Raw genomic sequence first — 15,919 nt, 5'->3', positions numbered from 1 at the left:
TACATCAGTCATACTGAAATATCCAAAATAAAAACAAATCATCTAGCATGTCACTTCCAGTATTTCAAAGCTTCTATTCTGTCTTGATCTTGGATATCTGATTTCACTAATAGTCTTTGAAAGGGTAGACTGGTTTCCCTACTTTGGTGGTGGTGTTTTGTTTTGTTCTTTTTTAAATATATTGTGTTCTATTTATTTTTTTTCAAAAATGTCCAAGTGACCCTGGAATCCTGCTAGGGGAAGAAATGGCATTTTCACAGCAAGGTACAATGTTCCTTGGGGACTAGCACAAGATACATGCTCTTTCATCTCTCTTTTAAGAAATTTAGACCTATAATTTATAGAACTAGTTTATTTTTCCATTTTTTTTCCTCAGTATATTTCTTACTCTGAGAGAACATTGTTTCAATTCTTCTTGCTTCAACAGAGCAAGCCTGTCTTTTCAAGGACAGAACACTAAATTTTGGTATATGCTGTTAAATTTGACATGCTGAAATTACCAAATTCTCCAACAGAGACGTTTTGCGGAATCTTTTTCTCTACTATCTCTGGAGCAATTAGGTATATTTTTCTTCTGATTTGTTTATTTTTTTCTGTTGAATTTTTTCTTACTTTGTAGTTGCTTTAATTTGAATTTTTTCTCCCTCCTACTTGGGTTAGTTTAATTATATTTAGTTCTCTAGAGAATGACAGCTTCCATTACTCCACAGGTTTAGCTAGCCAGTAATCCTCAACAAATCCTTGATTTCTGGATAAGACTGCTTTCTAAATGTACTTAATATTTCATAGCTATAAGTCATCCAAGCTGTAATGTTGCAAGTGAATTTCCAGATACAGATACCAAACAAGTGTTCTTGATGCTGAAGGCTGATAGCTCTTCAAACAAGATGGATAAGAGGAGTCAACCAGTTCTATAGCTTGAACCTTGTTGTCATCTCATAGTGCACCTCATGTCATCCCCTATAGTAATTATTGAAAAACTTTGGCATAGAAACCAAGACAAACTGGTAATTTTGCTTTGCTATGAATAGTCTGAACATGTTCTCAATGTATCTTTTTTTTTTTTTTTTTGGAAGCATTTTCTCATTATTAATGCTAACTCAGTCTTACCATGGATGTTACAGAAAGTGATGCTTTTATAAGTCCTGCTTTAGGTGTGTGTCATCGTGAGAATCTCAACTGTTATTTGAAGTTGGGTATTTGTGTATCACTCATTATTTTGAAAGCAACTTTGAAAACATAAACCCTGTTCACTGGAAAACTGCAAACAAATGGAGTATGGAATATATTTTAAATCCAGTCTTGTAATTTGAGGGTGTGGTTCATGGTTTCTGAATATTTGAGTTGACATGCCTGTCTTAGAGCATAAATAATGAGGAGTCTTTATACTTGAATTTCTAATGTGTTGAGGTATGCTTATAAGAAACTATCAGAGTAGATAAATCTTTGCTTATTGGTCCAAGTTTTTGCGATCAGCCGCTGACAGAGATTATGAAAAATGCTAATTGCAGTGGCACGAGAAATTTTAGCAAGAGTGAAAGAGAATACAGTGGTTCACCCAAATCACATTTCTTTCATTCTATACTCAGACTCAAATAGAGATTCTGTTGCATTCCAGGGTCTTGTGTTGCGTCAGTGATCTGTTGCTTCACTAATGTGAAATTCTGCTTTTATTTCCTTGTTCTGAATGAAAAGATATGCATTTATAGAAGAACTAGAAGTAGTAGTATGTTCTGAATCGGATGCTGAAGCTAAATGACTGATGTTTAAATTAGTGTTCATCTGACAACTGACAGAATTTTACATCCATTGCTTATCCTCCTTCTGTAGTTTTCTGGACCTTGATAATTCATATTAGATATTGAAAATCTAAATCTAAAAGATATTGCGTTTATACCTGTACGTAATCTATGACAGTTCTACATCCAGTGTGTGAGTTAGTATTTCTTCTTTATTTTGAGGTTTTGTAGGCACTTACAGTCTCTCTCTCTCTCTCTCTCTCTCACACACACACACAATCCGAGTTCTCACTACTGTTTCTATTGAGTTTTGCTTTGATGCAGCTGCAAATTCTGATTTCTCTGTGAGAAGCTGCAATTGGTTCCTGCAAATTCTGATTTCTCTCTGTGAGAAGCTGCAATTGGTTCTCGACCTGCTATGTGGGAGAAATTTATTCTAAGGTTTTTGCTGTATTAATTGTTCTTGTTTTTTCTTTTTTCTGATTACACCGATAATTCATTTTCCTAACCACATGCTAACTTCTTGGGAGTAGAAGGAGCAGCAACTACTACATTGACACAGGCCTTAAAATTTTGCTTCGGTATTTTATTGGTCTGAACATGTGTCCTTCCTCTCTGGGGCATCCTTGAAGTTGAGTCAGTGGTGTCAGAAGTGAGGGATCTGCTAGGATGCCTCCTCTTGGTTGCCCAGAAGATGGGGCAAAGCTCAGCTGCAAAGTCTTGGAATATCTTAAGAAATATGTAACTCAGAGATGAAACTAGATAGGAGAAAAATGTCAACTGTAGGTGTCAAAAATGTGTTCCAGTGCTTTGTATTCTATAGGATACAAAGTAGTTGCATATGTGAGCATGTTACCCAATGCTGGATAGTTTCTCTCCCTTTCCTCTGTCCTATTTTCAGGCAGAAGGTAATCCTGGTCCAATGAATATGTGCTAGAACTTCCTTATACAGTTTTTCTTCCTCATGCTTGTGGGTTGTTTTTTTGTTGTTGTTGTTGTTGTCTTCTGGATAGGCTGATTATGGGGTAGAACTTCTATATTTCTTACACTGACCCCTAGTTTTGTATTTTTTGGCAAACTTGTACTTTTAAAATTTGTATCTCCATTGTTTTCCTTTTTTTTTTGTCTTTAAAATATGATACCCAGAAACATAGCCTGAGGGCTGTTTCTTCTAGGCTGATATAGCAAAACATCTGTGCTTCTGTTTTTACTGCAGATTCTCTCAGCAGCAGAAACATCTAAGCACGTAAAGATAATGAACATTATGAGTCTGTAGCTAATGACAAAGTTCTGGAATTTGCATTTTTCTTGAGTCTGCTTTTTCTAGATTTGTCTGCTGTTCCAGTATGGATGATTTCTGGGCTCATGTAAAATATTCATTAGCTGGAGTCACAAGAGTTCTCTTTTGAAACTCATCAACTTTTCCTATCCCCTGCAAGCAGCCAAGCAGAACAGTCTTGATTTTAGAGAAAAGGAGGCTAAGCCTCCTTCTGTAGGTAGGTGTTTTGTGCTGTTACTGGTGATGCAGTCTTAGTTTTACCCTGAGCCTGGGACCCAGACATGTAATTTGCAGAGGTGCTGCTAACAGACTGAAGAGGCTGTGCAGTCACTTAGCACAACAGGGTGCAAGAATCACGTTGTTGGTCCTTTTCTCTTTACCCAGGTTGAACTACCTTGTCCTCATTTGCCTTGCTTTCTTTCTGACAAGGAGCAAACATGCTTGGGGAGGGAGATGATGTGCATGGAAAATGCTACTCCTTACCCAATGAACCAGTGTTAATTACTAATGGGCCCACATCTTTCCCAAACTATAAAATATTTGCTTTTTCTTTTTTAAAACTACAGAATTACTCATTAATAAGTGTGTGTAGTGTGTAACTGAAGAGAGCATTGAAAATCATTGTAGCTAACATGAAAGTCTTATTTGCTTAAAGCTTAAGTGGTACCAGTAGAAATAGCTAATTAATGTCAGTTCATAAAATTAATGAATCCTTTATTTCCAGGTGGTAACTTCAGTTCATTTGGTGGCATGTACGGTATCTTTACTTTTATTCACTTGATTTGGAGTTTTTCCTAAACCAAAAGACCTATCGGATCCTAGAAAGCTTAAGTTCTTTTCAAACCAAGGTCATGCAAGTTGGTCCTTTATTATTTTTTTTTCCCATTTCCATTTGAATCTTTCTACTTTAGAATAGTGTCCTTCTGTTTTTAATAATCATTAGGCTAAATCTGTTTTATGACCAAGTTTGCAACAAAAAAACACCTCACCTCTGTATGCCTATGTCAACGCCTCACACAATGCAGGCGCTTGGAGTAGAAGATTTGGAAAGCTTTTGAAAGCATCTTATTTTGAAATTTCAGCATTTATGCAAGTGATTCCTGCCCCTTGGGATAAACCCTGTGAAATTCAATCGAGTTCCTGTAATGCTAAGAATACACCTTCCTTTGCTGTGGGTCAAATGATGATTTTAAAGCTTCAGGCTCCTAGCTATGCAGTTGCCAAAAGCGAAATTCCAGCTGAGTTCAGTGATTATCCACCCAAAGCCTAAAATTGCTGGTGTTTTAGCTACTGGATATCACCAAATGTACAGATGGGAAGAAAAGTAGTCATGAACTTGTAGCAAGAGAAAAGAGGAAGAAGAAAGACTGCTGAGTTCTTAAAAACTTGAGTTGCAAAAACAGAAAAAAATTGAGACCAATAACATCATACAGGCATCTGTGTGTGCAGAGTTAGAACCGTTTGGATTCTGCAGGCATGCCAAGTATTTGTAACTGCAGTTTGAGTCAGTGCAATTGCAGTTTGATGTGAAGTGGCTGAGAACTGGAGCTCCTTGCTCTGAGACCAGCAGCAGGGCTAAGGAGGAGGGGAAAAATGATGAGGAGATTAAAATAATATTTAATTTATGTAATGCAGTTAGAAAAGATCTTCCCGCATGCTGAAGAAATAGTGATGAAAAGCAGCGCTGCTTTATCACAAGTCCTAATGGCAAATACGTGCACCAGCAAGTCTTCTGGAAGAGGTGGGCTTGCTTTCAACTTCAACTGATAGATCCAGCAAAAGATGTCCATTAGAGGCTGGGCTTGGTTCCACTAGTTTCCTAGTTTGCGTGACAATTGATAACCACCCTGTACACAGAAAAATTGGGTAGGAGCAAAGGGAGCAAAGCTGCTGAGATGTTCACAAGTGCAGTGCCATTGCAAAAATGAACTAGGTTTTGTTTGCCTGCCAGTAGTTTTTCACTATGCTTCTTGAAATTGAATGTCTTACTTCAATGAAAATCACCTTTTGTCATCAGTATTTAACATCTGTGTTTTCTGCCTTGCATCATGTTTAAATCTCTCTACTGTGATTTAGTTGTATGGCATATTTTTATTTTTATTTTTTAATTTAAAACCTTAGGCCATACAGCAGCCTGCCACAAAACCAATGAGTAATGAAATGAATGCGTTAGAAGAAACACTCTGCACCACAATTTACGCAGGAGCTGACTCTTTCAGATTCTTAAGAACTTTGTCCTAGCTTTGAAAGTGATGGGCTTGAACAGAGAATTGAGTTTCCTTGATGGAGCTGACCTCCAGGAATCTCATCCTTTTCAACTGCAAGAATAAAAGCTTTTCTTAGTTTCAAAGTTTGTCTTTTTTTTTTTTTTTTCCTTAAACATCTCTTGATAGTGTTAGAAAGCTAGAACATCAGACAAGTTATTTTTATACTGCTATGCTGTTTTACTTTTTCTAATGCTATGGCTTTGGCAGATTTGCTGTTGAACTTCAACTACCAGGTTTTCTAATTCAGCGAATCATTTTTACCTGTTTGGATTTCAAGCTGTGGTCGGTCTGATCTGCCTCAATCTTTCCTTTCAGGAATGAAGAGTATGGTAGTAAAGATATCTTAAAAACATTACTCTGAAATCTGTGTAAAAATTATATGTAAAGCTGTACTCAGTTTCAGCCTTAATGATCAGACACCCGAAGGTGTTCTGTAACTCTGAGCTGAGCCTTTCACAGAACACAGACTGTGAGAAGAAGTGGGGAAATAAAATTAAGGGCTACTTCTCTTCCCTTTCCTACTTTTAGTTCCGTTCAGAAGGAAAATAGTCCTCTACTGTGTCCCGAAGTTGGATTAATAGAATAATTTGGAACCAACAAATAAATGGGAATTGCCTTAAATTGGAGTATCATTAAAGTGTTCAAAATGCAGGTGCAAGAAGCTCAAGAGGCAAACTAGCACTTCTCTCACCCAGTCTCATGCAAGTGAGACTTATTTTCACTGGAATTATCTGACGGAAAACCAATTAGAAAAATCATACATGTGCTGCTCTTCTACACAGCAGTGCAAAACACTGAACACTAGGTAACAAAGTAGTTCTCTGTAATTAGAATTCTTTGCTCTGAGTATCTATATAATGTCTAAAAAATAGGCTTTCTGGTTTCACTGTCCTTAAGTGTAAAACTTAGGAGCTCTGGCAGGACCAGGATGTATGCTAGTCCCTTGATCTGAGTCATTTTAATAGTTGTGTATTAGGATCAGCAATAATGCTTTGTTGAGATATTTTGTTTTGCTGATCAGAAAGCATCACCGAGCCTTATTCAGCCTGGAGAAGAGAGGGCTCTGAGGAGAGAGACCTCATTGCAACCTTCTAATAGTGGAGGGGAGCTTATAAATAGGAAGGAGACTGACTTCTTACACAGTCTGATAGAGATCGACAAGGGGGAATGGCTTTAATCTACAAGAGGGAAAATTTAGGTTAAATGTTGGAGGAAATTCTTTATTCAAAGGGTAATGAGACCCTGGCACTGCTGCCCAGAACTGTGGGTGCCCATCTCTGGAGGTGCCCAAGGCCAGGTTGGATGGGCCCTGGGCAGCCTGAGCTGGTGGGGGGCAGCCCTGCCCATGGCATGGGGTTGGGGCTGCGTGGTCTTTTAGGGTCCCTTCCAACCCAAACCATCTTAGATCATAAGACATTGATAACTTTCTCAATCATCTCTGAAGCAGCACTATATCAGGAGCAGGTGATGAGAGCTCTTACACAGAAGCACAGGTCTTAGCAGCATGTAGCCCAATTTGTCATCTGGCCAGCCGATAAGATGAGAGAATTATAAACAAGACCAATTACGGTAAGGTACCCCGAAAAGTTTTAGTACCAATACTAGGGACCAAGACCGAATAAGAATAGAAGAAGAAATTAATAAAAAAAAAAAAAACAAAGGTAGGAAAGAAAACTTCACTGTAGTCACATTGGATAGAACTGCTTAAGAAAAGCAGCTGGGGAGAAGTAGAAAAGTCATGCTTAGAGAGCTGCAGGTAGACAGTGGAAATAAACTTGAGGCTATTAATAACTGCCTGAGATAGGATTCCAACCTCCTGGTAGCATTTTACTTTCACTGCAAGAGCTCCCTTACTGTGTGATTGCTTGAAAACAGTATCTTTATAACTTGTTCTTTGTACTGATATGAAGGGAAGTCAAGTAGTTCCAACCTTGGTCCTCACAAGGTTGAGGAATTGGCAACTCAATTTGCTATTTCTTCTAAAAACACTTTTTTTTTTCCCCTTTAAGTAGTCTGGTGCAGCATTGAACATGCTTGCACAACTGGAGTCCGGGGAAGATTTTTAGTGCAGGGATGCTTTGTATGTGATTCCTCAGTACCTTAAGCTGGCCATCCTTGGTAGCCATAGTAGACAAGAAGGAGATGAATAGGAACATTTTTCTCTACCTAGGGAAATGTCTGTTTTAAATTGAGGTGCTTTAGGTGGCAGAAGAAAGTTAGCTAGTGTTTTCTGAAATATTTTCTGGAGATGTGCTTCTGTGCATTGTCAAATACCAGCTGAACGAATACCACCTTCAGCGGAAGTAAATTTTAGCTGTAATTCTCGTTAGTGGTGTTTAGCTTGGATGCCCAGACGCATGAGAGTATTTTGTCTGATGTCAAAATCAGTAGCAGATCTTTTGATAGTCACTGTTCGAACTGTAACTAGCCTGAGATTACCAAAACCTAAGTCCTCCCTTGTGAATGCCTGAATAACCATCAGATTTTTTTTCCTTTCCAGTTCTTCCCCTGTTGAATAAACTAGAAATGAAGAACAGAGGGTTTTTATATTCTGTATGTATTCCATAGCCCATTGCTATAGTCATCAGGCTCCAAACTAGAGAGTTTTTAATGGATTTATTGTATCTATTTTTCTTATCTAATGTAGCAACGTTTCTTAATGCTTTTGATGCTTTCAAGGATTATATTCAGCTGTCATGACTGCAGCCTAGGGTAGAAAGAGTATTCAAACTAGCTGTAAATGTAGTGCTTGGAGGTCAGCAGAAAGCTATTGTAGCACTGTGGAACTCCCGTTATGTTGATTTACTGAGCTGCAAAGTCACAGATGGGATGCAGTGTAGCTCCCTGAAGGTTAGCTCAGGTATTTTTTGTATTACTCTGTAGTTTGTGGATATATACCTAAGCATGAGAAGACGTTTCTACAAGGTTTATTTAGCTTGCTTTTTTTAATGATGCAGCCTTTAATGTTGGTGCCATAGAAAAAAAGGATGATCTTGCAGTAAAGTAACTAATGTCAAAAAATTCAGAGTTTGCTATGGGCTTTCTGTATGATAATTAGTCATCTTACCATTTGCATTTGTTTACAATATAACTGCATACACATTGTACCTAAATAAATAAGGGTATTTCTGTGCCTGAAGGATTCATTTTGAATGAGAATGGGACATTCCACTGCAGTGCAGCTGAAGTCCATGAATGTATAAATTACTAATGTATATTCATGCTGTCAGTAGCAATTGAAAGGCTCCTACTTTCCTGACCACAAGAAATTGCATTTTGGTTTTTGTTCTCCTCCAGTCATTGTGGCTTTTCCACTTTACCCATGAGGTAAATAGCCTTAGGAGCCACTGAAACAGAAAGGATTACATATAAAGAGAGCATTCAGAAGAATGTGGTTTGTTTAGTTGTTGTTGCTTTTTTTTGTTGTTTTGGTCTCTTTACCCCCACACCAAAGGAAAAGCCAGTTTTTAGAAATCAACTGAGTCTGTTTCCACTGTAAAGATAAAGCCTGTGACAGCATAAGCTTCATGCACGTAAACACAGCTATGAATTTTGTTTCTGACCCAACAGTGTCAGACCTTTTAGAATTACCTCTGGCTGTTGGTCTAAGTACACTCCCACTTCCATGTAGTTCTTAAAAAGTTCCTTCTATTTCTGTTCAGATTTGTCACGATCCTGTATAGGAGTTACATAAGATACAAGCAAGGCAAGCCTGTCCACCTGTTTCTCATCGCACACTAAGAACCAAAAGATAGCAACCATAGGCCCACTGAAACCAGTGGTTTGCCTGAGAGGCTTGTTAAATTTGCATGCTGTCAGGGGCCCTTAATTGAATTGACTTCCTTCATCTTCTGTTTCTGCATTATACAATGCCAGCAAAGAATCTGTAGCACCTAAGAGGGGAACTGCAGTGGAAGAAAAAGAGGATAGCTGAAGTGGGAAAGCAGAAGGGTTTTTCAGCAACAGATACTGTGTTGTCTGCACTCAAAAGCATCCACAGTGACAGTCATGGTGTCTTAGTTTCAGCTGGGATGGAATTGTTTTCTTCAAAGTGTCTGATACGATGCTATCTTTTGGTTCTAGGAGAAGAACAATGCTGGTAACGCCTCAGTGTGTAGTTGCCTGCTAAACCAAGGCCATTGGCAAGGAAGGCCCAAGGAACTGGGAGGGAACAGAATTAGGATAGGTGACTTAAACTGGCCAAAGGGATATTCCATACCATATGATATTAAGCAGGGAGTGGGAGTGTACTGTATGCTGCTTCTGCTACTCAGGGAGTAGCTGGGCTTCGATCAGGGGGTGGTGAGCAATTGCCTGTGCATCACTTGTTATATACGTTTATATATATGTATTTGAATCATAATGATTATCCTTTTCTCTATCTTAGTAAATAGCTTTATCTCACCCATGAGTTCTGCTGTATTTTTTTTATTCTCTCCCCTATCCCATTGGGAAGGTTAGTAGTGAGCAAACAACTTTGTGGTGCAGAGCCACCTGCCGGGTTAAACCACAGCATGAGGCATGAGAGTGGAACAACCTCTATTTCAAGCAATTTGCAACCAAAACTCCTTAGAAGTGAAGATGGAAGGTAAAGAAGTAGTAGCAGCTGGTGTGCTAGACAGGAGTAGCGGAATGGTCATGAGAGTATCAGTACTGCAGCAGCTTTAAAAGCATCTCAATGTGTTCAAGTGCCTATGGGTGTCCTGAATGGAGTGATGAAGTGGGCTCAAAGAGGTAAAACGAGATGTTCATCTAAGTGTCTCAACACCTTGGCCTGCAAAAGAGGTTGCAAGAACTCTTGAGAGTGACTCAACTTAGGAAACAGCAGCTGTGAAGAGAGAATGCTGGAGTCTGAACTTCTCTGCATGTAGTACCATTGACATCAATCAGATTGTCACAGGTGGAGAGAACAAAGCTTTGGCTTGGCTAGAGTAAAATCATGCAATTCAGAGGTACATTTGAAGATCTGTAGGATCACCAAGCATCAGCTTTATTAATTTGAACTGCCTCTTGATATCTACTTCAGCAGTAGTTGTCATGATGGCTGGTTCACAGGAAGTTTTTGTGTTATCCTTTTCACGTCTATAAGTTTACCTGGTCCTAGTTTCTAGATGGAGTCAGTATTCAAACGTGTTTGGCTTTTGATGAATGGTTAGGGTGAATTTTCATGCCTCCTAACCCTTTTTGCCCTTATCGTATCTTAATTATAGATCAGACTTTTTGTCTGCCTCTTAAAAGATGTGAGTCTGTAATAGTGGCCTCTCTGTGGATTAGGATTTCAGAGGGATGTGCGTGCAGCAAGGACAGTGTGATATCCACATACTGAATGATAGAATTCAGTATCTATGGTTCTATATATCCAGATGCTGCTGGATCAAACCACCAACACAGGAACTCTGACATCTCTTGCTCTATACAAATACATTTTTATTCTGTCATCTTTTAATTCTTTAAACCTTCTGGAAACATCAACTGAGGTTTGTCGTGTATTTTGTACTGGCAATATTCTGCAATATATTTCTTTTTATTTTCTTTTTAGTACTTTAAACCAAGAGCATTTAGTCTCTGACAGTGATAAATTTTATTTTCTTAGCTCGCCTTTACCCTTGTCCTTGGAAATTTTGTGGTGTTCTGAAAATAGAGTGGTTGTTTCTCATAGTAGTATTTTATGCTTGATTCCAAAGCAGTTGGTATATGTGTTATACAAGAAAAGTTAAATAGAGTGTTATAACTGACTTTGCTCAGGCAGATCGTGGAAAAAAATCGTAGATACCAGAAAGCAAAACCGTGATTTTCAAGTACAATCTGTTCTGCACACAGTTGCAATGTCTCTGCGATACCCTTTTGCTTGTAAGCTGCTAGATGTAATGAATCTGGACTGATGGTTGGCAATTTGTTTTCTCTAACCACTGGCTTTGATTGTTTAATAACAAACACTGAGTGAAATTCTAATGCCTGACTCGCTATCTTGCTACATTTGGCTTTCAGTTAGAGAAAGCAAAACTATATGCAGAACTGAGGCTTGGTGAGAATGATCTTCTGGATTTTTAACGTGTTTATTGGTTCATCTGCTACCTGATAAAGAGAGATTAACAGAGCCAAGGTTGTGTTTACTACTACTGCTATTTTATTTATTCCACATTCATCTTTAGTTTAGCTCTGTGGGCTGGATTATTTTAATCAAGTAGCTTTACATTACTGCTGGATGTGTGTAGGAAACACTGCGTTAATTGAAATTAGAAGTGAGATAATTGAGTGTGTAGCAGACATGCCCTATGACTGAAAGAGAGTAGAGATCATTCCTGAGATTATCCTCCATTATGTCTATTCCCCCCCATGCCTGGAGCTCAGCCTCATGATTTTAGGAGGCATGAGGACCTTAGTCATAAAAGATAAAAATGAAAACATCTGTTTGTTTATTGCAGAAGAGAATGTAATGTCTGGAGTTTAGGCAGGAATATAATTTTCTATAACCTCTTTTCAAAGTTGCAGAAAACAGAGCACGTGCAGGTAGCTGTTTTGGAGGGATCAGCTGGCAGTTCTAGAAACTTTTTTACTATTGCTAAATAGTAGCTAATTGTGGTGGATGATTATATTTACAGTCATCCGAGCTCTATCGCTCTTTAACTCCTATCAGTCTTCTGCACTAAGGCAGTACTCCCTGAATATGAGGATGTGTACTACCTCAGTTTACACTTGAGTTCATTTGGGGCTTTTTAAATATTCTGTATTAAAAACAAGGTAAATGTCTGTAAGGAAATTGCCGAGTGATGTGGGGATCCTTTTTTTGTACTTCTTTAACTAGCAGTGATTCATCTTGGTGTGCACTGGTTTTCAGCAGCAATGGCTAGGCCCTTTCAAGAGATTATTGTTGTTGTTAATCATTATTATTAGGCAATATTGTAGTATATATTTTTTTCTTTGATACTATGGCTTAAGTAGATAAAAGTTTGATAAAATTATTTTCCCACTGGAAAGTGCTGTTCCATCAAACTTGTCTTAATGTATTCGAATTGTTTATTTTCTCTCTGAATCATTTGTAACTTGTAGGTTTCATGCTGATTACCAGAGCTCTAAACTTCAAACTCCTTTGCAAAAAAAAGAAAAAGTATTTCCATTCTCTGTACATCCCCATTCCAATTATGGGCAAAGATTTGTTTTCCTGCAGGCTCAAGGCAGGAGGCTAAAGATGATCAGCTGTACTAATGTCCACTGCTGCTTAATCCATTATTAGTATTATTACTTGAATCACAGCAGTGCTTAAATGCCTCAGTCAAGAATGTGATCCATGTTTGCCTATGCACATGTGTATAGACAGTAGGGAAGAGTTTTGGTTAAATGCCTGACTGAGCAAGTGAGAGAAGAGCGCAGGTTTCGTCAACAGTACTGAGGACTGCAGTGTGTGAAATTAATAAAAAGGATGTAACGATGTCCCCTGAGCTGCTTTGGGGGGAAAAAAAAAAAATCTGGATCAGAATAACTGGAGGATTTTTTTTTTCCCTGCTTTCACATTGACCTTACAACGCTCCTTTAAAATTTTCCCATTTCTCACAGTATCCTCTGTTATTGCTCTTTGTTCACCTGATTCTCAACGCCCCCAGTGGATAAGGGAATCGGGACTGACTGAAATGACTGCAAAGCAGAGCTATTACGTTTATATTTATTGCTAATCATTTCAGCTCCTGGCAGATGGCCTAATTGCTGGAACAAAGGAAGCTCATGAGATTCGTGGCTGTGGAACTGGCCCAGGGACTTTCAGAAAGATACACGGCTCATGCGAGCTTGCAGTACATTGGGATAGTAAACATTATTGCTGCTTAAATGTTCTCATAAGATTTTGAATAATAGGTTTATTAAATACGATTTACAACCAAGTATAACTTAAAGAAATGAAGCAAAATGCATTTAGCAATTTCCTTTTGTGCATTGTTCAGGGCAGCCATGAGAATTGGCAGGGTATCTGATGCAGAAGTGTTCCTAAGTGATAGATTCACTTCTCTATGCAGGTAAATAATTCTCATTAATGTTAATGAGCTACCTGCAGATGTGAGACAGAAGTATATATTCCAAGGAAAAGATTTGTACACTTTGACTCCAATTGGCCTGCTTTGTGAATATTACACAAGGCATGTTCTGTCAGGGGGCTATGAATGGATTTCTGCAGCAAGCCGAGGAGATGCAATATTTCTGGGTTTGTTTCCTATCTCGTTTCAGTGCTTGTTTTTCTTTCTGTTGTTTGAATTGCATCTGCAGCCTCAAGTAATGATCCAAAAATGAGATAGGAGTAGACGAAGCTCTGCTAAATATATAGAAATGTAAATTACTGAAGGAAAAGAAAAAAAGAAGATTAAAGAGCTTGTCTTGATCTTTCTCAAGGGTCAGCAGCAGGGCAGAAAGATTAAGGTCTGATTGCTTGGTTTGCCTGCTTGCCAGATACAATATTGAAGCTACAGGATTAAACGCCAGATATTTTTAAAATAACTATTTAATGGCAAACTTCTGAAAATTACCTCATGGAATTGAAATCTGTTACTAACAGTAATACTGGCTTTAGCCACCTCCCTGCTCCACCTTTCTGCTGTTGTTTCTATTGCTTTGCTCTTGTCATCCTGCAATCCAGTGTAACTTCAGTGGTGATGGAGAAGGGAAAAGCACTTCATTCTTTGCTCTGTCTCCTCACACTGAGTGAGGCAGTGACTTCCATTGAGATGAGGCTCTTTCATAGCAGCCCTCAAGGTGTCTGTCCCTGTAGCTGTAATTCAGGAAGTGGAGCCCTGCAGCTGTTACTGAACAAGGAGGTTATCAATAAGACATGTTAGGACTGCAGAATAGAGATTCTGTGATCACTGTTATTTACTGCTCATTTCCAATACCTATGTAGTTTACTAGTCTCTTCTTCTGAAATATAAATGAGGCTCTCATTAAATTTAAAGCTCAGCTATGCTTGAACACATTACTGAAGTCAGAATCTTAGCTAATGTCTTTACATATGAGAAAGCCCTGATACTGCCTGCCTGCCTCGTAGCTGCCCCAGTTTAATCAAAGCATTTTATGTCTCACTGACTAGGAGACCTGGTTGTCATGCAAAGTGCTGTCCTATGTAAGGCTGTGATTTCTGTTGTGTTTTTTTCCTGCCTGGCACAGCAGCTGTGTGCACATGGGCACCTACTTGCTATCACATGGGCTCAGGTCGAAATAAAACAAAGAACTGTTTCACCCCGAGTTCCAGTCCTGACTCAGAGTGTTCCCGTGGTGCTAACAGCAGAGTAGTGGGAGGTAAATTCATGCTTCTGGTTTACAGGCAGAGCAGATAATTTGCATAGGCAGTTCACAGAACTGCCCTACATTTAGACCCTTGCCTTGATTTAAGTGACTGGGGACCAAATAAATGCTTGGGAAGTTAGCTAATGAGATTCCTTACTGCTTCATGTTTCCTTCTTACCAGCCAAGGCTATCGTACATTTTTGGACATGCACTTACTATTGAAATTTTTATTAACCTAGGTTTTCAGAGCAGTGGTAAGGGCATGTTTTGAAGTTGGAAAGGTGAGTGGTGCCCATGTGGGGGTGATGTGGTGCAGCTGGTTTTCCTGTGCCCATATGGCTGAGTTCATGCTGGGGCAAGGAGGAGCAGAGAACTGCTTTTTCCCTTTACTTTCCCATTGTCAAAACTGTATCACATCTACAGATGTATCTGGTACATGGTTTTCTGAGTTTCCTCTTACATTAGCCACAGCTGCATTGCTGCTTGACAAAGTTGTGAACAATAGCAATGGTACCACATCCATCTGCTGATTCAGAATGATATTTAATTCGTAAAAAAGGATTCTGTTTGACTACTGGAAGTGATATTTGACCTTCTGCAGTAATTAGTGGTGTGAATTTACTCACCTATTACTGCAAGGTTTTTTTCTTTATGACTGACTCTTTGTTCTCAAACCTCACAGGCCTTATAACTTTTCAGCATCTGAACTGTGGTTCTTGCATCATTACATCGTGGCTTTCCACAAAAAAAAAATTAAACATAGCACTTCTGAACTCCTCTGGTATCTTCAAATTGATGCAATATTTTTCATGCTTTCCTCCAGAGCTATAAATTTAATTTAAAAAAAAAAGTTGTTGAAATTTTTCTATAGTATGACTTTAATAGTTCAAGTCTTAAAATAAAAGACAAGTTATTACAATAAAATCACTGGAGTCAGCCATATAACCTAACAAGTTGTTTGCTTGCCTTACTTGAGGCTATAACTCGTACATGCCTGCTAAGATATGACTTAGAGGGACTGCTCCATTATCCTTGCCCTTTTAGAAAATGCTCCCTGAAACTTCCAGTATACAATTATGGAATACAATGTGATTTAAAGGATGCATTTATTTTTCCCTGAGGAGAGAACATCTGCATGGAAAATAATTTTTGTTGGAGTAGTAACGTTAACAATTTTGACTGGAAAAATAAGGCAATCTCTGTAGCTCTGTTAAAGTAATCACTCTTAAAATAAGCTGTGCCTTATGAAAGTAGCAATTCTTGTTGTTGTTATAAGTGTTATATACTGAGTTAAATGAAAGCAAGTTGCCCAGGCATGTTGCGTTTCTTTGCTAATCCCATTCAAGTGAGTTATGCCAGCCATGGTAAAA

Source organism: Meleagris gallopavo, chromosome 2 (assembly GCF_000146605.3).
Source record: "Meleagris gallopavo isolate NT-WF06-2002-E0010 breed Aviagen turkey brand Nicholas breeding stock chromosome 2, Turkey_5.1, whole genome shotgun sequence".
NCBI lineage: Eukaryota > Metazoa > Chordata > Aves > Galliformes > Phasianidae > Meleagris > Meleagris gallopavo.
This window is presented reverse-complemented; position numbering follows the sequence as displayed.